We start from the raw sequence: 24,454 nt of genomic DNA on the forward strand, positions 1-24,454 counted from the left end.
AAACTCCTGCACTGAGGATTAAGCCTGAGGATAAAACTGAACTAATAGTCTTTCCACCATCCCTGTCCACCTCTTTGCCTGATATTACAATAAATGTTAACAACACGTCTATAACATCAGTTCCCAAAGCACGGTGCTTGGGGGTAATATTTGATTCTTCTCTCTCATTTACTCCTCACATTAACTCCCTAACCAGCTCCTGCCATTTCCAACTGAAAAGCATAGCACATATCCGACCTTTTCTCTCCCATGACACAACCAAAATGTTAGTACATGTTCTTAATATATCTCGACTGAACTATTGCAATATATTGCTTGGTGGACTTCCAACTAACCGACTAACACCGCTCAATTCTGTACTGAACTCTGCTGCTCGACTCATACATCTCTCCTCTCGCTCTTCCTCTGCTGCTCCTCTCTGTCAAGCTCTTCACTGGCTACCAATTAATGAAAGGATTTAGTTCAAACTCTTAACCATAACCTACAAAGCTCTCCACAATCTCTCTCCCCTGTACATCTCCTCACTAGTCTCCAGATACCAACCCAACCGCAATCTCAGATCTGCACATGAGCTTCTTCTATCCTCTTCTACAATTACCTCCTCACATTCACGTGTACAAGACTTCTCACGTGCCTCACCCCTCCTCTGGAATGCCCTTCCACAACACATCCGCCACTCTCCCACCTTTGAAATCTTTAAACGCTCCCTCCAAACCCACCTTTTCCGACAAGCATATTCTCTAGCTTAGGCCATGCACCCACTAAATAACCTAATTACGCACTGCATGTACATATACTGTATACTTCCCCCACCTCTTGTTTCCACCCCATTCCTTTAGATTGTAAGCTCGCAAGGACAGGGCTCTCACCCTTTTGTGTCTTGGAATGTTATTAATTTAATTGCTTGCACACTGTTAGACATTTATACATTTTAGTCATCATGTTAAATCAAATTGTAATCAGCAGTGCTGTATCTTGTATCAGTGTTCATATTTCCATGTATATCATTGTCTGTATCATTATGTATCCCTTGTTTGTTTTCTTACATTGTACAGCGCCACGGAATATGTTGGCGCTTTATAAATAAATAATAATAATAATAATAATAATAATAATAATGCTCTGCATGCAGACCATATGCCCATGTTTGTGAATCTCCTGACAAAAGGGTCTTTATAAACGGTGACAAAGTCGATACCCAGGAGGTAATCGATTTGTCCCAGGTTGTGTTGGATGGGAGGTACATTCCACCTGGGATCAGACGCTACATCCAGTAGCAGCTCCGGAATAAAAAGGTTTTGGCTGTCTGTCACATGGACAGAGGTTAAAAACCTTACTTGGGTCCGGAGCTGACCAGATGCAGAGTGGGCGGGCGCATCTGGTCACCAGATCCTGGGTGGATCGTTTGCTCTGTGTATGTGGGCTTCTGCTGGAGTCAGGCTCACACAGAGTTAACCTCCTTGGCGGTCTGATTCTTTCCAGATTTTAGGGTCTAAAAGCGGTGCAATTTTTTTTCCACTCTTTCAGACCCTAAAACCTGAAAAAAATCATTCTGGCAGGGAGATCTGCAGCAAAACAAAAAAAAAAATGTACCTTCCTGGGCTCCTGTGCTGCAGTTTTCTCTTTGCCCACAAGATGGCGCTAATATACATATATAAACGAACTTCTCTATATTTCTCTAATATAGAGAAGTTCGTTTTCAATATTAGCCCCGCCCCCGATGACGTCAGGCTGCCACCACCGCTCTGCTGCCACCACCACGGCTCCGCTGCTCCGCTTGGCTGCTGGGTCCCCGGAAGAATAGCGGGGACATGGGGGATCCCGGTGGCCAGGGAAAGACCCCACACTGCCGGGGAGAGAGGCTGGAGTCCCGCTGAGCAGCGAGATCGCGCGCGGGACTCCACAACTACAAGTAAAGCTCTGCAATGCCTACCCCGACCTGAGCTCGGGATCACCGCTAATAGCTTCTTTTTTCTACCCAGAGCTCAGGTCGGGAAAACCGGCAAGGAGGTTAACAGAGCAGCTTTGAAAGGCTGGAGTAGGAGGAGAGAGAGAGGGTGTGACCAGCAAGGTCTGACAGTCTGCTGAGTAAAGACTTCATGTTTGATTTCAGGAAGCTGGTTTTGCTCTGGAGAGAGAGTGCAGGCTGCACGTGGAGTTTGGTTTATTCCTGACATTGAAAGCTGAATGTAAGCTGGTGGCCAGGACTGGCCTTTTTGTGTTTTACGTTTTGAACTGTACTTTCTAAACTGCCACAAGACTGCTGTTTAAGAAGCCTGCTGTCAAATAAACTTGTTTGTTTTGGAAGCTACTGTGACGAACATTACGGAAAAGTCGTGCGCTAGCGCCATCGACTTTCGCATGGTCGTGCACAGTTCCTGTCAGTCTTGGGTAAATACACAATAGATGTCAATTTCCCTCTCTCTTACTGAGAGAGGGCAGCCCTCCCCCACATCCTGTTCAGGTCAGGAAAGAATTCACAAGTGGCCAGACCACCTGGGCAGCAGCCATTTGGTCACACAACTCATGTTCCACCAAACCAGCTCAAAATGGTTGAGACTAAAATTTCCCTCCAAGCTTATAGCTTCACACAATGGGAACATTTACTTTATTAATAATTCAAGATGGGTTTGGCACAGAAAGACAACAAACACATTTCCTGATACCCAGAAATCAGTTCTATCACTCACATGATTTATAATTTTCTGGCTATCAGGGATCCGTGTAGAAACCACTTTATCCGGCCTGCGTAGAGCGAATGCGACAGACTAGGCATACATAGCCTCGTTTAATAGAGGGTCGCGAGCAGTTTACGAATATAGTCTCGGATTTGCGATACGCCACTCCTGGGCCGAGTCACACAAATTATTAATAAATGGGTACATTCCTTGCTCTGAGTCTGTGGGTGGCAACCTGCCTGCCAGGAGGTAACCCTGCCTCAAACACACCTACTTTCCAGGTAGTGACCGCCCCAAAACTCTGGTCAGTAAAAAGCGTTTGCAAGGAACTCCTCCCAGTTCTTCAATTTACATCGACTAGGGAAGTCCAGACATGTGCTCAAGGAGAACCGGGCGCGTGTTGTGTACAAAGACTTTAACCTGAATGCCTACTTTTAAACTGGACGATTTTCTTCATGCTTCAAATGGACTGCTCAGCTAACTAAGTAAGAACTTTCTGATTTTATTCCTTTTATTTTTAAGCTCTGTGTTTTATATGTTAATAGGTGTATATAACTGTATGTAATGCATTTGTGTTATTAAACGTTTAAAAATCGTTTAGCGGTTATGACCTGTTGCTGAACATACACAATCGTACCTATTCTCCTGAACTCGCTACCCTGTGTTTAATAGAAGTATACACCTTTATAACCCATATGCGAGAACCCGGCCCAGATATATAACGATCTGACCCAGGTTCCTGCATACTGCTAAGGGTTAATAGAGCGTTCTCGAAGTCCTAGTAAAATTACAGTAGCGGGCTGTGTAACTCGCTTGGTGGCAGATCTTTGAATTGTATGTGTGTGGAGTGATTCGGTTGGTATCAGAACGCTCCCTTCGCGAGTCAGTTCATCAAATTGCGAACGCGGGTTACCCTTCGTGATGAACAAATGACCGTGTAAGAGGATTTCTGACGCTGATCGATTTACCCCATCCGCAGACCGGCCTAGCGGTCTGTGACAGCTACACCTGTCCGTGCTGCTATCTCCCGCTGAGTACTCACCATTTGCAGCTGATCCCTCACAAAATGTTACCCTCTGGTTCTCAGATCCTGACAGATTAGGCCTCAACCCGAAACAGGATAGCACACGATTTCTAAAATTCTGAAAGTCAAAGCTATGCCCCGAAAACTTTCGGATACGGACATACGAAAGTCCGTGACTGAAGGGTATCGCGCTGTATCAATAGTCGTTTGAAGTACCTGTACTGTCCCAGACAGTTGAGTGATGTGAGTCTGTTGGGTAATGATCACCCAGTAAGATTGTTTACCGCGGTGGTCAGGACTTCAACGTGACTACACAGTGCGTCCATAATGTTTGGTCCGCTGTTCTGTAACGATCGGTGTCAGCAAAAACAGATTTTCTGATTATTGGTGATCTGCAGTCTCATCAATTATACAGATGCTAAACCTGATTATGTGGTGATCTGCAGAATCACCAATAATGCAAGTATAGCAAGACACAGGACAACCAGATGTAAGATAAGTGTTTGGTGCAACAGCAAATATAGATAGAGATACCCACTATCCCAGAGGAGCTTGTAGAGGGAGGTATCTCTATAGAACACTGGAATCAGTACTCCAGCAGGCTGGAGACACAGATGGGTTAGTGATCGGTTCACCCAAGGAGCGGGTGATGCACAGTAAGACAACGTATACTGATCACCCGTGGAGCGGGTGATTCAGACTGTACTGCAGCAGATGATCACCTGAGGGGCAGGAGATCAAGACTGTACTGCAGCTATCAACCTGAGGAGCGGGTGATTCAGACTGTACTGCAGCTATCAACCTGAGGAGCAGGTGATTAAGACTTTACTGCAGCTATCAACCTGAGGAGCGGGTGATTCAGACTGTACTGCAGCTATCAACCAGAGGAGAAGGTGATTAAGACTGTACTGCAGCTATCAACCAGAGGAGCAGGTGATTAAGACTGTACTGCAGCTATCAACCTGAGGAGCAGGTGATTAAGACTGTACTGCAGCTATCAACCTGAGGAGCGGGTGATTCAGACTGTACTGCAGCTATCAACCAGAGGAGAAGGTGATTAAGACTGTACTGCAGCTATCAACCTGAGGAGCAGGTGATTAAGACTGTACTGCAGCTATCAAGGAGCAGGTTATTACTAAACTGAGAATCCCTCACCACAACTAAGCTCACTGGTGAGGGCAGAAGAGTCAGACAAGTGGCAACACATGGACAGATATGGTACAAAGACAGAAGACTGAATCAGAGTGAGGTATAAGCTGAGTCGGCAACAAGATCAGATAGGCATAGGCACAGAATCAGTAGGCAGAAGAGTAGTCAAGGCTAGCAGAGGGTCATAACAGATAATACAATACAATTAGTACTTTAAGCTATCAACAGAATCTGACTAAGTGTGGATCCCCAGCTCCTGCTGGTTCTAGCACACTTTCGGATCTGACTAAGGTCTGAGTACTAATACATAGCATTTGCAATAGCAGATGAAGAGCTACTGACAGGCACGTCCTATATATACCCAGAGCGCCCCAATCACTCAGCCAATCTGGAGCACTATTGGAGTCAGCTGACCGGCTGATCAGCTGACTCCCCTTCTACTTGCATAAAGGTGCGCGCACAGCCCTCAGTCTATGTGCGACTGAGGGACCAGGCAGAGCAGCAGCATGTAACCGCGCGGCAGAGGCCGCCGGCTGAGACGCAGATATGGCCGCCATGCCACTCACCGCCGTGGCGGCCTCTCCGCTATCCATTACAAGGAACCTTTTAAAAGATGCTAATCTTCCTGACCAGGATAATGAGAATTTTTTGAGGGATTGGGCCTCATTTTTGCGTTGTGTTAATAGCGGGACAAAGTTATATTTGAAAAGATCTGAAGCTCTTGATGTTAGCTGGATACCCAAGTATTGTACCACCAGGTCTGCCCAAGGAAAGGTAAACTTCCGACACAGAGATTCTTTAAGTTTTGGTGGGATATTTAGTCCTAGGATGAATGATTTAGTATGGTTTAGTTTGTAGAAGGATGCTTCAGAAAATGTTGAGAGTAAGTAATCTAATGAGGTATGGGGGTTTGAGAGAATGAAAGCTATATCGTCTGCAAAGAGACTGATTACATGGGTGTTCCCTCCAATGGATATCCCTTGAATTTCTGGAGTGCAGCGGATTTTTTGTGCTAATGTCTCTCTGAGGAGAACAAATATAATAGGAGATAGTGGGCATCCCTGGCGGGTGCCATTGTATATGTCGAAAGCGTCAGATAAAAAACCGGCCGCATTCACTTTTGCAGAGGGGTTTGTATATAGTGCCATGATGGCGTTTAAAATCGGCCCCTGAAATCCAAATTTAGTAAGGGTTGCCCTTAAGAAGCCCCAATGAACCCTGTTGAACGCCGAGAAGACGTCCGACAGAGCTTCAGGTGTCTTAGCACATTCAGCATGCGCCTTGCGCCATCTGAGGCCTGCCTGCCTTTTGTGAATCCTACTTGATCTGGGAGTAATAGGTCGGGTGTTATTTGCATTAGTCGGTTTGCAATGAATTTAGCGTAGAGCTTTATGTCTGAGTTTAATAGAGAGATTGGTCTATAATTATGGGGATGCTGGTGGTCCTTCTCCGCTTTGGGAATTACTGTTATTGTTGCCTGTAGGTATTCTTTAGGTATGGGGGTATTTGCCATAAAAGCATTAAAGAGGTCAGTAAGTATTGGGGCTAGCGTGTGTGCATAGATGGTAAAGTACTCATTAATAAAGCCATCTGGGCCAGGTGCTTTATTTTTTTTCAGAGATTTGATCGTCTTAATAACTTCAGTTTGAGAGAATGGTATATTTATTTCCTCCAATTGTTCTGTTCTTAGTTTTGGTTGGTCAATTGAGGAAAGGAAATCATTCATTGTTGTTTGGGAGGGTTGAGTGGTGTTGGGGTCCCTTTGTAGGTTACATCGCTGTAAATAATAGTCCGCAAATGCATTGGCTATGTGTTTGGGGTTCATTATTTTTGATTTAGTAGTTGGGTGAATGATTGAGTGTATCTGTAATGAATACTGGAGAGGCAGCTGCAGTGAACAGCGCTACCAACGCAGCTGCCTCCATCTCCCTGCCTAGTAGTCTTCCCGTGTCTCAGGCGTCTAGCACGCCGAGGACGGGTTTGTCAGCCGCACATAAGGTCGCCTTGTCGCGTGCGCACGCGCACAGACAGGAACTTTATGTGGGGAGGAGGCGCATCAGCTGACCGGCCGATCGGATGATGTCAGAGGAGATGCTCGCCGCTCCTCATTGGTTGATAGGAGTAGGCGTGCCGGGGGGGGTCTCCTCTGCTTCATAAGCCAAGCTGAATCACTCGCAACTTGTCTGCTGTTGCGAATACTTCGTGTTAGCGCTCAGACCTTTGATAGCTTAATTATCTAACTTTGAAAGACTGTATATTATCTGTGTATGACTCTGGCTTGTTCTGACTACTCTTCCGCTCAGTGATTCTGTATTTCTGCCCATCTGATCTTGCTGCCGACTCTGCTTGTTAAACCTTCTTGTCTTTGCCTTCTGATTTTGTACTGTATTGTAATAAATAGCGGAGAAGCCGCCGCATGGTCTAGCAATGGGGCGGCTATCTCCGCGTTCAGGCCGGCGGTTTCCGCACAGCAACATGTCTCTGGTTTGCCTGGGCCTTCTAGTGCACGCAGATGGAGAGCTACGCGTGCGCGCGCCAGAAGACAGGACCTTTATGCCAGCAGGAGAGGTATCAGCTGATCAGAACGATCAGCTGATCCCAGCGGAACTCCTGATTGGTTGAGTGGCTGAGGGCGGCTCTGTGGAGCGCTGTAGTATACCGTATATAGAACTTGCTTGTCAGTTGCTGGTTGTCTGCCATTGTGAATACTAACGTGTGAGCACTCAGACCTCAGTCAGATCCTACAGTGTGTTAGAACCAGTTGGTCCTGGGAATTCACACTTAGCCAGATTCCGCTCTTGAACTTTACTGTGTTATACTTTAGATCAGTTCCAGGGTGTTGAGACCAAGGACCTCACACCCAAGCTTAGGATTACTGTGTCATTACTGTGTTATCCTTTAGACCAGTTTCGGGGTGTTGAGACCGAGGACCTCACATCCAAGCTTAGGATTACTGTGTCATTGCTGTGTTATACTTTAGACCAGTTCCGGGGTGTTGAGACCAAGGACCTCACACCCAAGTATAGGATTACTGTGTCATTGCTGTGTTATACTTTAGACCAGTTCCTGTGTTTTGAGACCAAGGACCTCACACCCTAGTATAGGATACTGTGTTATGCTTTAGACTAGTTCCTGGGTGTTGAGACCAAGGACCTCACACCTCAGACTAGGATTGTACTTATTTGTTATGACCTCTGGCTCTGTTGATCTCTCTCTTGCCTTCTGATTCGGTACTTCTGCCCATCTGTCTTCTAGTTGCCAATCTTGCCTGTACCCGGTTACCGAATCAGCTTTCTGTCTCTGTACCTTATCTGCTCGTGTGTTGCCGACCTGGCCTGTCTGACCCTTCTCAGGAAAAAAGGAAAGTCCCAGAGCTCAACTGTGCTGTGTAATTTTAATACCAGGGAGTCGACCAGTCAGCACCTGGATCCATCAAGGTGCAGATACATCAGACTAGCAGAGAAAGGAAGACTGGGTGTCAACCTGGATTAGTGCATTTATAGCAGAAAATTTTATTCCATAGCAGCAAAAAGCACACAACGTTTCGGCACTAGGCCTTTGTCAAGTGTTACCAAATCTAACAAATGTCCACAAATATATAGCAAACAGCATAAAAAAACACATCCAACAAAAATGGGCGGGCACAACAACTTAAAGGAGAGAGGGAGAACATGGCCAATAATTTAAAGCAACAGTGCAATATACAAAATTCATTACAAAAAGCATCTTAAACTAAAATCATCATCAAGTCCATTGGGAGTAAGAGTACTTAGCTTATCAATCCATCTGCTTTCACGCCTTAATAGAGTAGTCTGTGCATCACCATTAGCAGCCATAAACACTTTCTCCAGAACACACCAGCACAAGTCACTTACGGTGTGATCACACTCCTAGAAATGTTTACCTACGGGAGAGTAAATTTTTTTGTCAGGATTATCAATATACTTCCTATACAATCTGATGTTACTGCGATGTTCATTGATTCGTACACGTACTTCCCGTGATGTCTGTCCTACATAACCCATCCCACACGGGCATTTCAAAAAATATACTGCATTGGTGGTCACACAAGAAAAATTACCGTTCACCTTGATTTTTGTTCCTCTCATAGGATGGCACACATAGTCTCCTTTTATAATACTAGAGCAGTTTTGACAGCTAAGACATGGAAATGTGCCCAATTTTTTTGGTAAAAAGGTGTCTCTTGACGGTGTGGAGTGCTTCACATCAGCCCTCACTAGCATATCCCTGATACTCTTACCCTTTTTATAAACAAAAGACGGGGGCGGGGGAGGGGAGAATACCTTAGACAACACAGGGTCCGCTTGTATGAGAGTCCAGTTATCCAATATACTCCTCTTACCCCCTCCCAGCCCCCCCCCCCCCCCCCCCCCGTGGTGATTGATGGTGAACCTGAGTATGAGATCGAGCAGATTTTGGATTCTCGATGGGTGCGTTATTCAGTACAGTACCTTGTTCATTGGAAGGGGTATGGGCCTGAAGAGAGATCTTGGGTGCCGGATCATCACATGCATGCTGAGGATCTTAGACAAAAATTCCATGATCTGCATCCTGAAAAGCCACGCAGGATGTGACCGGAGTCCACGCCTCAAGGGGGGGCACTGTAATGAATACCGCAGCTGCCTCCGTCTCCCTGCCTAGTAGTCTACCCGTGTCTCGGGCGTCTAGCACGCCGAGGACGGGTTTGTCAGCCGCACATAAGGTCGCCTTGTCGCGTGCGTGCACAGACAGGACCTTTATGTGGGGAGGAGGCGCGTCAGCTGACCGGCCGGTCGGCTGATGTCAGAGGAGACGCTCGCCGCTCCTCATTGGCTGATAGGAGTAGGCGTGCCGGAGGGGTCTCCTCTGCTTCACAAGCCAAGCTGAATCACTTGCAACTTGTCTGCTGTTGTGAATACTTCGTGTTAGCGCTCAGACCTTTGATAGCTTAATTATCTAACTTTGAAAGACTGTATATTATCTGTGTATGACTCTGGCTTGTTCTGACTACTCTTCCGCTCAGTGATTATGTACTTCTGCCCATCTGATCTTGCTGCCGACTCTGCCTTTTAAACCTTCTTGTCTTTGCCTTCTGATTTTGTACTGTATCTGTCTGTCTGTTACCAACCCGTTTAGTCTGACCACTCTACTCTCACCAGAGGGCCCTTGACTCTGGTGAGGGGCTCTGTACTGTTAGAACCCACCAGCTCCTCTGGTAAGGTATAGCTAAACCTATCAGTACTACTGTTGCACCAAGCACTATACTTTGCTAGTAGCTATCACACCTGTTGCATACTTGCATTATTGGTGATTCTGCAGATCACCACATAATCAGGTACAGTGTCTGGATTATTGGTGATACTGCAGATCACCTAATAACCAGACATCTGTTATTTGCTGACACCAATCGTTACAGTATAATAGATTTAGAATTTCTATGCTTTATTGCATTTGCTAAGAATTTCCCCGCTTTGTTGTTTTGGGAATACTTGAGGGAGTTGGTTTTCCGTAAATTTGCCTCATATTGATATAAGAGAAAGTTTTTCAACTCTTGTCTGAGATAAAACAACCTATTATAGATGGTTGAATCTGATGTTTGTTTATGTATTTTTTCTAAAGTTTGGATCTGGGTGAGCAGGTTTAGATATAGTTTCTGTCTTTCTTTCTTAATTGTAGAACTTTGTTGGAGGTATAAGCCTCTCATGCAGGCCTTGTGTGCTGACCATATCGTGGCTTGGTCAATGTCCGAAGTATTGTTGGTGGTGAAAACATTTTGTATGTGTTCTTTAAAGGTATTTATGTATTTTGGGTTAGACATGTTGGAATAGTTCATTCTCCATACTTTAGGACTTGAAGTGTATGGTATATTTCTGATGGAGATTTGTATGGGGGCGTGGTCTGACCACGTGATGCTGCCTATTACTGCTTCTGTTACTAGCTGTATTAGGTTTCTATCTGTAAGGAAATAATCGATTCGCGAATGAGATTTATGAACTGTGGAGTAAAACGTGTAGTCTTTTTCCGTTGTGTGTAGGATTCTCCAAGGGTCTAATAGGATGTTATATCTCAGTACTTTTTCCATGAGAATTGGGCTTATTGTAGTTTTGGTATTAGTGTCATTCTTGGATATGCACGCGTTGAAGTCTCCACCTATTAATAGATCACCCGGTTTTATCTTGTCTACTTTCTGTAGTCATTTTTGTAGAAAGCTTTTCTGGGAGGAGTTGGGGGCGTATACGGCTACTATTGTGCACAGTTGGTCATTTATGCTTCCTACAAAAATTATATATCTTCCTCCTTCGTCTATCTCAACAGAAGTAGGTACTACGTTAATTTCTTTACTAAATGCTAAGCAAAAAAAGGTTGGCACCACCCAAAGTACAAAAGTAAAAATTAGCTCTTTATTAATCAGTCATTAAAATGACAGCATGGTCAAAAATAGGCTCTAGCGTTGACAGCCCGCTGTTTCGAGCCGCTATAGCTCTTTTTCAAGCCGTTCAGCCCATAAAACTTTAACAACAATGGCCACACCTTTATATACAGATCAATACATCAATTAGCCAATCAATTCAAAGTCAGAAGCACCAATCAGAGCACAACGATGTGTGGATGGACCTGATGGGGAACAGGCAGTGTGTGATGTCATCAAAACATACCTCCCAGTCAACTGACTAAGGACAGCCCATTGTAGCAAGGCATAGAGACTTCCGCATGCAAAAACGCGATGTGCACTGTAAACAAAGATCACCTGCACCAATGAGAACAAACACTATCAGCCCACCAATCAATTTCCGCATGGAGGATGCGTCCATATATACGCATAATACGTGTCCAAAAGGCATAAAAATGACGCCATCCGCCGTCCAAATGCATAATCTTCAAAAGGATGCATATAAAAGGACGCATAATGCGGAACATTTTGATGAACTCATACATATGGCCGCTTGGCACGCGTAATAATAACGCAGTGCCAATGCGTAAAAACCGGCTGGTGGTGTCCAAAGACGCGTTTACTAAATGCTAGTAAGACCCCCCCCCCTTTTTTGTAGTAAACACACTATGATAAATATTTGGATAGTTGGCTGAAGAACAGTATTTAGTGTCTTTGTGGATTAAATGGGTCTCTGGTGCCATAACAATATGTGCATTTTGCGATATATCATCCTTCCATAGTAGTCTCCTTTTGAAGGCTGAGTTCAGACCTCTGATGTTACTTGAGTATACTCGGATATACGGAACATTAGCCATTTGTTTGGTTTATAACGGGCATGCCGTGGTATAAATACATATTTCGCATAGATATCGTAGTGTTGAGACTCTTAGGTGACATAATAATCTGTAGGGTGAGGTGCAACTTAATAACAACTATAAAAACAACTATACAAACATAAACAGAAATACTTGGTGTGGACCAATTAGGTGTAGAACATAAGTTCAAAAATCTACACCACATAGTGGGGGGATAGCAATTTAGCAATTGCTCAGTGCTCTATACACTTGTAACAAAACTTCTGAACATAGTTGGCCGGGTTCGGCTGCGGTTATCCATTGTGCCTGCTTAAGGGGTCTTGGAGGGAGAGGCAAAGGGATAGGTATGTTCTCCTAGGAGCTGGATTTTCAGTTGTTTGAGGAGATTAACTCCGGATTCCAAAGATGTGATAGAGTAGCTTTTGTTGTGGACTGAGAACAGTAGCTTAGTGGGGAAACCCCATTTGTATAGAATGTGTGCGTTCATCAAGGCTTTACCTATGGGTTGCAGACTTCTTCTGGTCTGTAGAGTCACTTGTGATAAGTCCGCACAGGGCCGGTTTAAGCAACAATGGGGCCCCAGGGCAAAATAAACCTAGGGGGCCCCCCCAACAGACACCCCGGAACAAAAATCGGCATTAGGGGACCTTTTTGCAGCTGGTATAGTCAGGGTGTGAAGTCCCAATCGGTCGGAGCTCCACATTCTGGCTACCCCAGCCTGCATGGGGACAAGGGGTTAAAAAGTTTCAGGAGGGGGGACCCCACATCATTTTTTTTTTTTAAATTTCCACACTCTATACATAAAAAAAAAATGGGAAAATAGGAAAAAATGCCAGGGATCTTCATAGAGCCATATTGCGGCTGTATAGCGATCCCTGGCCAAAGTGCTGCGGCTGCGTATGGACCCCCTGGAAACCCCGTCAGGAAATGTATTGCTCTTTCTTTTGATGCCTGTAAAATTACACTACCGTTAGGTTTGCTACTAAAAGTGACATTTACCACATTTAAAAGTATACTTTTTTCCTTTGAAATGATTTTCTCAAAAACTATAAGGTCTTTTTGAAAAATTGTTTTTTCCTCTTATTCCCAATGATCTCCTTAGCATATCCTGCAAATTTAGGGTTTCTAGAATTTAAGGTGGATTTGCTATTAATCATTAAAGTCAGCGGGTTTTTAAATGTGTATTTTTTTTTTCCTTTGAAACTTTAAAATCAGTTTTCTCAAAAACTATAAGGTCGATTTGATTTTTTTTCCTCTTGTAGCCACTGGGGGCCCCTACAAGCTCTGGGGCCCTGGGGCAATTGCCCCCTTTGCCTCTATGGTAGCGCCGGCCCTGAGTCCACATATAATTGTATCTTGGAGGAAGGCTCTTGCAATGATCTCATTTTCCTAGTTACTAGTAACAGGTTCTCTTTCATTTGGTAGAATAGAAAGCGGGCTATTACGTCTCTGGGTATGTGTTCAGCTAAGTGGGGTGGTTTGGGCAGTCGGTGCACTCTATCAATGGTTAATTCAATCTCCGATATGTCTGGTAAGGCGGTTTTGGTTAAAGATTGCACAAATGCTCTTAACTCTCCCATGGAAACTGATTCCGGAATACCTCGCAACCTAATATTATTTCTCCTAGACCGATTGTGAAGAAACACGGAAAAGCCGCCGCATGGACGCAAGATGAGGGGGCTGTTTCCGCGGCTGGCATAGCGGAACGCGGAGAAACTGCCGCGTCTGACGCGGCGGTTTGTACGCATAGGCCTGCTTCTCTCAGTGAGCCGGGATGCGGAGGAAACGCCGCACGCTCAGACAGCGTGGCGGCGGATTCCGCATCCCATACAGCAACAACATTACAACACATGACTGGTGTGGCTGGGACTGATAGTCCACACTAGTTTAGGAGGACGCGTGCGCGCGCAGAGAGGCAGGGCCTTTATGGCAGTCAGAGGAGGGTCAGCTGACCAGGCCGGTCAGCTGACAATTGCAGTAACTTTCATTGGTCCAGCACTTGAAGGAGGTACTGGAGAGCACTGGTGTATATATACTGGGTGCTGGTCATTTCTCTGGTGTCTGGCGTTGCGATCACTACGTGGTAGCACTCAGACCTTGTCTGTATCTGTGTTCTAGCATAGTTTCCAAAGGTGTTGATGATCACGGAGCTCACACCTTAGTGTTAGGAATATTGAACTGTATTATTTGTTATGACCTTCTGCTTGCCTGACTATTCCTCCTGAACTCTGATTCTGTACCTTGCTATTTCTGATATCCTGTTGCCAAACTCTGCTCATTCCTGGACTCTGTATCTGCCTCCTGATTCTGTACCTCGCTATTCTGATACTCCATTGCCAAACCCTGCCTGTTCATTGGATTCCGTATCTGTCTCCTGAATCTGTACCGTATCTGTCTGTGTGTTAACGACCTGGATTGCCCGACCTCGAGAACTGGCCTTACTGTTAGAGGCAGTTCCCAGACCTGTTAGTGACACCCTCTCCCTGGTGTCACTCACACCCTGTCCTTCCTACTCTCAGCCTAGCTCCTCCCCCGGGAGAGTCTAGGCCTACGGAAGGAACTACTACTGTGCTATACTCAATATATTACTGTTGCACTTAACACTCACTTGCTATCTCAGGTGTCCAGAGGTTAGTAGATATATCTGATTATCGGTGATACTGCAGATCATCGATAATCGGGTATATTCTGTATTCTCGGTGATACTGCAGTTCACCGGTAATCAGACCCTCTCTGTGCTACACCGATCTTCTGTATTAGAGGCTTTTGCCTTCAGCCAAGTTATATCTTTGGTATGCTGATCTGATGTGTCCACCATCACATTGTATTCTTTAAAGGGGAACTTCAGCCTAAACAAACATACTGTCATCAAGTTACATCAGTTATGTTAATCAGAATAGATAGGTAATATAATCTCTGACCCACCCTGTTTTAAAAGAACAGGCAAATGTCTGTGATTCATGGGGGCTGCCATCTTTGTCATGGGGGCAGCCATCTTTTTGGTTGAAAGGAGGTGACAAGGAGCAGGAGACACAGTTCCAACTGTCCTGTGTCCTGATTACCCCTCCCAGCTGCACACGCTAGGCTTCAAATGTCAAATTCAAAATGTAAAAAAAAAAAAAAAAAAAAAAAAAAATTGCACCAAAACAGCAGAACGAGAACAACAACATCAGAAACCCCATCATGCTTTGCACAGCATCAGGGGAAAAAAGTTTTCTTTTGTGCAGCTAAAAATGAGGCTTGTATAAGAGAAACAAAGTTCTGATGCTGTGAAACTGTTAAAGAAACACCAAGCCTTTTCAGTGCTGCTGAGTCGATTTTTAGTCCGGAGGTTCACTTTAACTATTTCAGTGATCTTATTTTCAACCATGTCCACTCTGTGTCCTAGCTAGTGTTGGGCGAACAGTGTTCGCCACTGTTCGCGTTCTGCAGAACATCACCCTGTTCGGGTGATGTTCGAGTTCGGCCGAACACCTGACGGTGCTCAGCCGAAGTAAGAGCGCATGGCCGAACGTTCCCCGAACGTTCGGCTAGCGCTGTGATTGGCCGAACGGGTCACGTGGTTCGGGCCCAAACGCGCTCTGATTGGCCGAACGGTCACGTGGTTCGGGTAAATAAATACCCGAACCACGTCATATCTCCGCCATTTGTCTGTGGGTTTAGCTTTGGGTAGGCAGGCAGGGTAGTTCGCTCTCCAGCCACGCTAGCCAGGGTCCCCCCCAGTCATCGTGTGTCGCTGCTGGGAACAGTAGTACACCGCTCGCTCAGCCACACTATATATATAGCATTGTTTACTGCCACTGTGTACCTCGCTCAGCCACGCTATATATAGCATTGTGTTTTCTGACACTCTGTGTACACGGCTCAGCCAGACTATATAGCATTGTGTGTACTGCCACTGTGCACCTCGCTCAGCCACGCTATATATAGCATTGTGTTTTCTGACACTCTGTGTACACGGCTTAGCCTGACTATATAGCATTGTGTGTACTGCCACTGTGCACCTCGCTCAGCCACGCTATATATAGCATTGTGTTTTCTGACACTCTGTGTACACGGCTTAGCCTGACTATATAGCATTGTGTGTACTGCCACTGTGCACCTCGCTCAGCCACGCTATATATAGCATTGTGTTTTCTGACACTCTGTGTACACGGCTTAGCCTGGCTATATAGCATTGTGTGTACTGCCACTGTGCACCTCGCTCAGCCACGCAATATATAGCATTGTGTTTTCTGACACTCTGTGTACACGGCTTAGCCTGACTATATAGCATTGTGTGTACTGCCAGTGTGCACCTCGCTCAGCCACGCTATATATAGCATTGTGTTTACTGCCACTCTGTGTACACCGCTCAGCCAGACTATATACCATTGATTACTGACACTCTGTGTACACAGCTCAGCCAGACTATATACCATTGTTTACTGACACTCTGTGTACACCGCTCAGCCTGACTATATAGCATTGTGTGTACTGCCACTGTGCACCTCGCTCAGCCACGCTATATATAGCATTGTGTTTTCTGACACTCTGTGTACATGGCTTAGCCTGACTATATAGCATTGTGTGTACTGCCACTGTGCACCTCGCTCAGCCACGCTATATATAGCATTGTGTTTACTGACACTCTGTGTACACCGCTCAGCCAGACTATATACCATTGTTTACTGACACTCTGTGTACACCGCTCAGCCAGACTATATACCATTGTTTACTGACACTCTGTGTACACGGCTCAGCCTGACTATATAGCATTGTGTGTACTGCCACTGTGCACCTCGCTCAGCCACGGTATATATAGCATTGTGTTTTCTGACACTCTGTGTACACGGCTTAGCCTGACTATATAGCATTGTGTGTACTGCCACTGTGCACCTCGCTCAGCCACGCTATATATAGCATTGTGTTTACTGCCACTCTGTGTACACCGCTCAGCCAGACTATATACCATTGTTTACTGACACTCTGTGTACACCGCTCAGCCAGACTATATACCATTGTTTACTGACACTCTGTGTACACGGCTCAGCCTGACTATATAGCATTGTGTGTACTGCCACTGTGTACCTCGCTCAGCCACGCTATATATAGCATTGTTTACTGACACTCTGTGTACACGGGTCAGCCAGACTATATAACATTGTGTGTACTGCCACTCTGTGTACACGGCTCAGCCAGACTATATATCATTGTGTGTACTGCCACTCTGTGTACACCGCTCAGCCAGACTATATAGCATTGTGTGTACTGCCACTCTGTGTACACCGCTCAGCCAGACTATATAGCATTGTGTGTACTGCCACTCTGTGTACACCGCTCAGCCAGACTATATAGCATTGTGTGTACTGCCACTCTGTGTACACCGCTCAGCCAGACTATATAGCATTGTGTGTACTGCCACTCTGTGTACACCGCTCAGCCAGACTATATACCATTGTTTACTGCCACTCTGTGTACACCGCTCAGCCAGACTATATACCATTGTTTACTGACACTCTGTGTACACCGCTCAGCCAGACTATATACCATTGTTTACTGACACTGTGTGTACACCGCTCAGCCAGACTATATAGCATTGTGTGTACTGCCACTGTGTACCTCGCTCAGCCACACTATATATAGCATTGTTTACTGACACTCTGTGTACACGGCTCAGCCAGACTATATAGCATTGTGTGTACTGCCACTCTGTGTACACCGCTCAGCCAGACTATATAGCATTGTGTGTACTGCCACTCTGTGTACACCACTCAGCCAGACTATATAGCATTGTGTTTACTTCCACTCTGTGTCTGCTGGGCCTGGGAACAGTAGTACACCGCTCACCCGCCACTGTATAGCATTGTGCTCTGTGTCGCTGCTGGGAATAGTGGTACACCGCTCACCCGCCACTGTATAGCATTGTGCTCTGTGTCGCTGCTGGGAATAGTGGTACTGTATAGCATTTCTGTACTGCCACTGTACTGCTGCCAGTCAGCGTGTACTGTAAGGATAAGTGAAATGAGGAAGAAATCCGGTGAAAGAGGAAGGGGCAAGGGAAGAGGTGTTTCCCCTGACGGTTCACGTACAGGCCACAGGGGAGCACCCAAGAAAACCCACTCAATACCGCCCACGTTGTCCAGGACAACAACCCTCACAGATCCAAAAGAACAGGACCAGATAATTACTTGGATGACCTCTCAAGCGTCCAGCAGTGGGTTAAGCAGCACCAGCACATCACGCACGAGGTCCGAGTCCTCAGCCAGTTACAAGGAGCCAGTGGGCACAAAGCTGACACAACCGGCAGCGACACCACGCACACAACTGCCAGATAACCAGTCCGATGAATTACCTCAGGACACAATGGGGTATTCGCAGGAGCTATTCCCAGCCCAACAAACTTCCACCTTTCAAAGGTCAATGGAGGAACAGCCAGAAATGTTGTGCCTGGATTCACAACCGTTAACTGTGGGAAATGCACCGCGCACTGAAATACAAGGCGAGTCCGAGGAGGACTCGGAAACCCAAATCCCAGAGCAAGTTGGGCAGGAGGGGTTGCAATTGCAGGAGGTCGGCCGACAAGATCTGGAAGACGACGTTGGAGTGAGCTGCGCAGAGGTTGTTCTGGGGAGGTCTACTCCACGGCGGCGGCCCACAATGACATATGACGAGTTTGAGGAGATGGAAGAGGAGGGTATGGACAATGTGGACAGAGACCCAGATTTTGTTTGTGAACGAGAACATCGCCGTCGTAGCAGCAGCACAGATGAGTCTGTTGAAGAACCCACTGCTGCACGAGTTCGCCTTGTGCCACAAGGTAGGCGGCGCGCAATTTCAGGCACCACAAGCGTGGAAGTTCAAGTGAGAGGCAAAAGAGGAGCAAACAGAAATCGCCAGCAAGGAGGCAGGTGCTCCAAAGTCTGGGCTTTCTTTGAAGACTGCACTGAGGATGTTACCATGGCGATTTGCTAGGTGTGCAAGACCCGCCTGAGCAGGGGGAAAAGTATTAACAACCTCTCCACCACCAGCATGAGCCGCCACATGCTATCCAAACATCCCACTCTGTGGGCAAACGCGGCAGGACAGGGTACCAGCAACACTGCCTCCCTTGGGTTCACCAGACTCACCACCAGACCCGCCTCAGCAGCAGCAGTAGCCCAGCCATTGCGTGGTTCACAACATTCACAAACATCAGACGATGCTGACACTGTCACTTTCCGAAGTAGTGCTCTTGAGGTCTCCCAGTGTTCATCAAACACAACAACCAACAGCCCTTCCGTGTGCAGCGCTACGGTTCAGTTGTCTGTGTCGGAGATGTTTGAGCGCAAGAAGAAATTGCCAGCAAATGACCCCCGGGCCGTGGCAGTAACAGCCAGCATAGCCAAGCTTCTGGCCTGCGAAATGCTGCCATATCGAGTGGTGGAGACAAACAGCTTCAAGGGCATGATGTCAGTGGCCATCCCACGTTACGTGGTTCCCAGCCGCTACCACTTTGCGCGCTCTGCAGTGCCTGAGTTGCATAAGCACGTGGTCAGCAAAATAACCCGAAGCTTGAAGAATGCCGTTGCCTGCAAGGTTCACCTCACCACTGACACTTGGACGAGTGCGTTCGGACAGGGTCGATACATCTCCCTTACCGCGCACTGGGTGAACCTTGTGGAGCCTGGCAGCGATTCCTCACCTGCTACGGCGCGGGTGTTGCCCACGCCGCAAACAGCTGCACCGCCGTCCCTCCCACTGGATAACAACAGCAGCACCTACCTCTCTGACTCCTTCTCCTCCAACGCATCTCAAAGCTGTACCTCATCCGGAAACGCTAACCCAGCAGCAGTAGGATCGTGGAAGCAGTGCAGCACAGCTGTTGGCATGCGTCAGCAAGCGTTGCTGAAGCTGATCTGCCTTGGGGATAAGCAGCACACAGGGGAGGAAATTTGGAAGGGAATAAAGGAACAGACGGATTTGTGGCTGGCACCGCTGGACCTGAAACCGGGCATGGTTGTGTGTGATAATGGGAGTAATCTCATTCGCGCTTTAAGGTTGGCTAAGCTGACACACATCCCTTGCCTGGCGCACGTGATGAACCTAGTAGTTCAGCGGTTCCTGAGGACATACCCAGGCGTGGCCGATCTTCTGTTGAAGGTGCGTCGAGTGGCCAAACATTGTAGAAATTCACTTACAGCTTCGGGGGCACTCGCCAAGATGCAGGAGCGCTTCAATCTCCCCCACCATCGCTTGCTGTGTGATGTCCCTACGCGCTGGAATTCTACGCTGCACATGCTAGCACGCTTTTGTGAGCAGAAGAGTGCAGTGGTCCAGTACATGACGGCGCAGTACCGAGGCGCATCCGGACAGCTGCCAAGCTTCTGTGGATCCGATTGGGCCAACATGTTGGACCTCTGCCAAGTCCTCCAAAATTTTGAGCAATTCCTGGGGGAATCTGAAGGAGAAAACGATCAGCGTGATGGTAACAACATCAGGCCATCCGCCTCAGGGAACGCTGGCCCCAGCAGCTATGACGAAGAAGAGGAGGAGGAACAGCTGGAGTTGGAGCAGGAATTTCATGCCACCACTGACGAGGGCCAGAGCGGTGCATGTTGGACTTCCACAATTCAGCGCGAATGGTCAGCAGAAGCAGACCAGGAGGAAGGTGACGACTATGATGCATCACAACAACTATCACAACGCTCACAAGAGGATGATGAGGATTCTGGTAGGACTCTGGCACACATGGCTCAATTCATGCTAGACTGCATTGAACGCGACCCACGCATTGTGCGCATTCTGGACAACACCAATTACTGGGTTTATACCCTTCTGGATCCACGGTACAAACACAATGTTCCAAAACTGCTTGAAGAAAGAGTCAGACAGGTCAAAATGGAAGAATACCAGCAGGCCCTTGTGGAGACTTTAGAGAGGAGATTGACATCCTCCCCCTCCTCTAGCCAGTTGTACGCCGACAGACTGACTTCCGCAAACCCAGGACGACCAGGAGGGCAGCAAACAACGCAAGCCGCAGCTAGTGCCCAAAAGGGAATGGTATCGGCAGTGTCCTTGGAGTGGGAAAATTTTCTGACACCCATGCAGCAGCAGCCCACTGAACAGCAAGCGTGCAGATCCACCTCCAACACCGATCGCCTGGAGAAGATGGTCAAGGACTACATGTCAGATGACGTAGCTGTGTCGAACAATCCATCTGCACCCTTCAACTATTGGGTATCGAAGCTAGTGATGGGCGAACAGTGTTCGCCACTGTTCGGGTTCTGCAGAACATCACCCTGTTCGGGTGATGTTCGAGTTCGGCCGAACACCTGACGGTGCTCGGCCAAACCGTTCGGCCACATGGCCGAACTAAGAGCGCATGGCCGAACGTTCCCCGAACGTTCGGCTAGCGCTGTGATTGGCCGAACGGGTCACGTGGTTCGGGCCCGAACGCGCTCTGATTGGCCGAACGGTCACGTGGTTCGGGTAAATAAATACCCGAACCACGTCATATCTCCGCCATTTCTCTGTGGGTTTAGCTTTGGGTAGGCAGGCAGGGTAGTTCGCTCTCCAGCCACGCTAGCCAGGGTCCCCCCCAGTCATTGTGTGTCGCTGCTGGGAACAGTAGTACACCGCTCGCTCAGCCACACTATATAGCATTCTGTTTACTGCCACTCTGTGTACCTCGCTCAGCCACACTATATAGCATTCTGTTTACTGTTCTGTGTCTGCTGGGAATAGTAGTACACCGCTCGCTCAGCCACACTATATAGCATTCTGTTCACTGTTCTGTGTCTGCTGGGAATAGTGGTACACCGCTCGCTCAGCCACACTATATAGCATTCTGTTTACTGTTCTGTGTCTGCTGGGAATAGTGGTACACCGCTCGTTCAGCCACACTATATAGCATTCTGTTTACTGTTCTGTGTCTGCTGGGAATAGTGGTACACCGCTCGCTCACCCACACTATATAGCATTGTGTTTACTGTTCTGTGTCTGCTGGGAATAGTAGTACACCGCTCGCTCAGCCACACTATATAGCATTGTGTGTACTGCCACTCTGTGTACACGGCTCAGCCTGACTATATAGCATTGTGTGTACTGCCACTGTGCACCTCGCTCAGCCACGCTATATATAGCATTGTGTTTACTGCCACTCTGTGTACACCGCTCAGCCAGACTACATAGCATTGTGTGTACTGCCACTCTGTGTACACCGCTCAGCCAGACTCTATAGCATTGTGTGTACTGCCACTCTGTGTACACCGCTCAGCCAGACTATATAGCATTGTGTGTACTGCCACTCTGTGTACACCGCTCAGCCAGACTATATACCATTGTTTACTGACACTCTGTGTACACCGCTCAGCCAGACTATATACCATTGTTTACTGACACTCTGTGTACACCGCTCAGCCAGACTATATACCATTGTTTACTGACACTCTGTGTACACCGCTCAGCCAGACTATATACCATTGTTTACTGACACTCGGTGTACACCGCTCAGCCAGACTATATACCATTGTTTACTGACACTCTGTGTACACCGCTCAGCCAGACTATATACCATTGTTTACTGACACTCTGTGTACACCGCTCAGCCAGACTATATACCATTGTTTACTGACACTCTGTGTACACCGCTCAGCCAGACTATATACCATTGTTTACTGCCACTCTGTGTACATGGCTCAGCCAGACTATATAGCATTGTGTGTACTGCCACTCTGTGTACACCGCTCAGCCAGACTATATAGCATTGTTCACTGCCACTCTGTGTACACGGCTCAGCCAGACTATATAGCATTGCGTACTCTGCCAGTCAGTGTGTATATTGCTGGGATCAGTAATACTCCACTCACCGTCAACCACTATATGAGCTCACCATGAGTTCCTCAGAGACCTCCGCTGTGAGCAGCACTCCCAACAACAGCAACAGCCAACGCCCCACGCAAGCTATAACATCCACCCCAGCAGCCAGTGGTCAGCAGCAGCCCTCCCCGGAGGAGAACGTTGTGTCCATCGGTCCGGCGCCAGAGCGATTAATGAGGGCTGCCATTGAGGGGATGATGGGGCCTGATGTGGAGGAGGAGGTCGGGCTCAGGCCAGCATCCCAAGTTAATGTTGAGGACGATGAGGGGTCTGTGACTGTGTCTGGGGATGTTGGGGTGGCAGAGGTGGTGGGTGGGTCAGACTCAGGAGAAGAGTTGTATGATGAGGATGATGATCGGGACCATCTGTATGTGCCTCAGAGTCCGACCCCGGAAAACATGTTGTATCGTGTGTTTAGGTACTAAAATCTGCGTTCCCAGTAGTGTTGGGCGAACAGTGTTCGCCACTGTTCGGGTGCTGCAGAACATCACCCCGTTCGGGGTGACTATATAGCAGACTATATAGCATTGTGTTTACTGCCACTCTGTGTACACGGCTCAGCCACACTATATAGCATTGTGTTTACTGCCACTCTTTGTCTGCTGGGAACAGTAGTACACCGCTCACCCGCCACTGTATAGCATTGTGCTCTGTGTCGCTGCTGGCAATAGTGGTACACCGCTCACCCACCACTGTATAGCATTTCTGTACTGCCACTGTACTGCTGCCAGTCAGCGTGTACTGTAAGGATAAGTGAAATGAGGAAGAAATCCGGTGAAAGAGGGAGGGGCAAGGGAAGAGGTGTTTCCCCTGACGGTTGTGCTGGGGAGCTGTACTCCACGGCGGCGGCCCCCCACAATGACATATGACGAGTTTGAGGAGATGGAAGAGGAGGGTATGGACAATGTGGACATAGACCCAGATTTTGTTTGTGAACGAGAACATCGCCGTCGTAGCAGCAGCACAGATGAGTCTGTTGAAGAACCCACTGCTGCACGAGTTCGCCTTGTGCCACAAGGTAGGCGGCGCGCAATTTCAGGCACCACAAGCGTGGAAGTTCAAGTGAGAGGCAAAAGAGGCGCAAACAGAAATCGCCAGCAAGGCAGGTGCTCCAAATTCTGGGCTTTCTTTGAAGACTGCACTGAGGATGTTACCATGGCGATTTGCAAGGTGTGCAAGACCCGCCTGAGCAGGGGGAAAAGTATTAACAACCTCTCCACCACCAGCATGAGCCGCCACATGCTATCCAAACATCCCACTCTGTGGGCAAACGCGGCAGGACAGGGTACCACCAGCAACACTGCCTCCCTTGGGTTCACCAGACTCACCACCAGACCCGCCTCAGCAGCAGCAGTAGCCCAGCCATTGCGTGGTTCAAAACATTCCAAAAAATCAGATGACGCTGACACTGTCACTTTCCGGAGTAGTGCTCTTGAGGTCTCCCAGTGTTCATCAAACACAACAACCAACAGCCCTTCGTTGTGCAGCCCTACGGTTCAGTTGTCTGTCTCGGAGA

Source organism: Hyperolius riggenbachi, chromosome 2 (genome assembly GCF_040937935.1).
Source record: "Hyperolius riggenbachi isolate aHypRig1 chromosome 2, aHypRig1.pri, whole genome shotgun sequence".
Lineage (NCBI taxonomy): Eukaryota > Metazoa > Chordata > Amphibia > Anura > Hyperoliidae > Hyperolius > Hyperolius riggenbachi.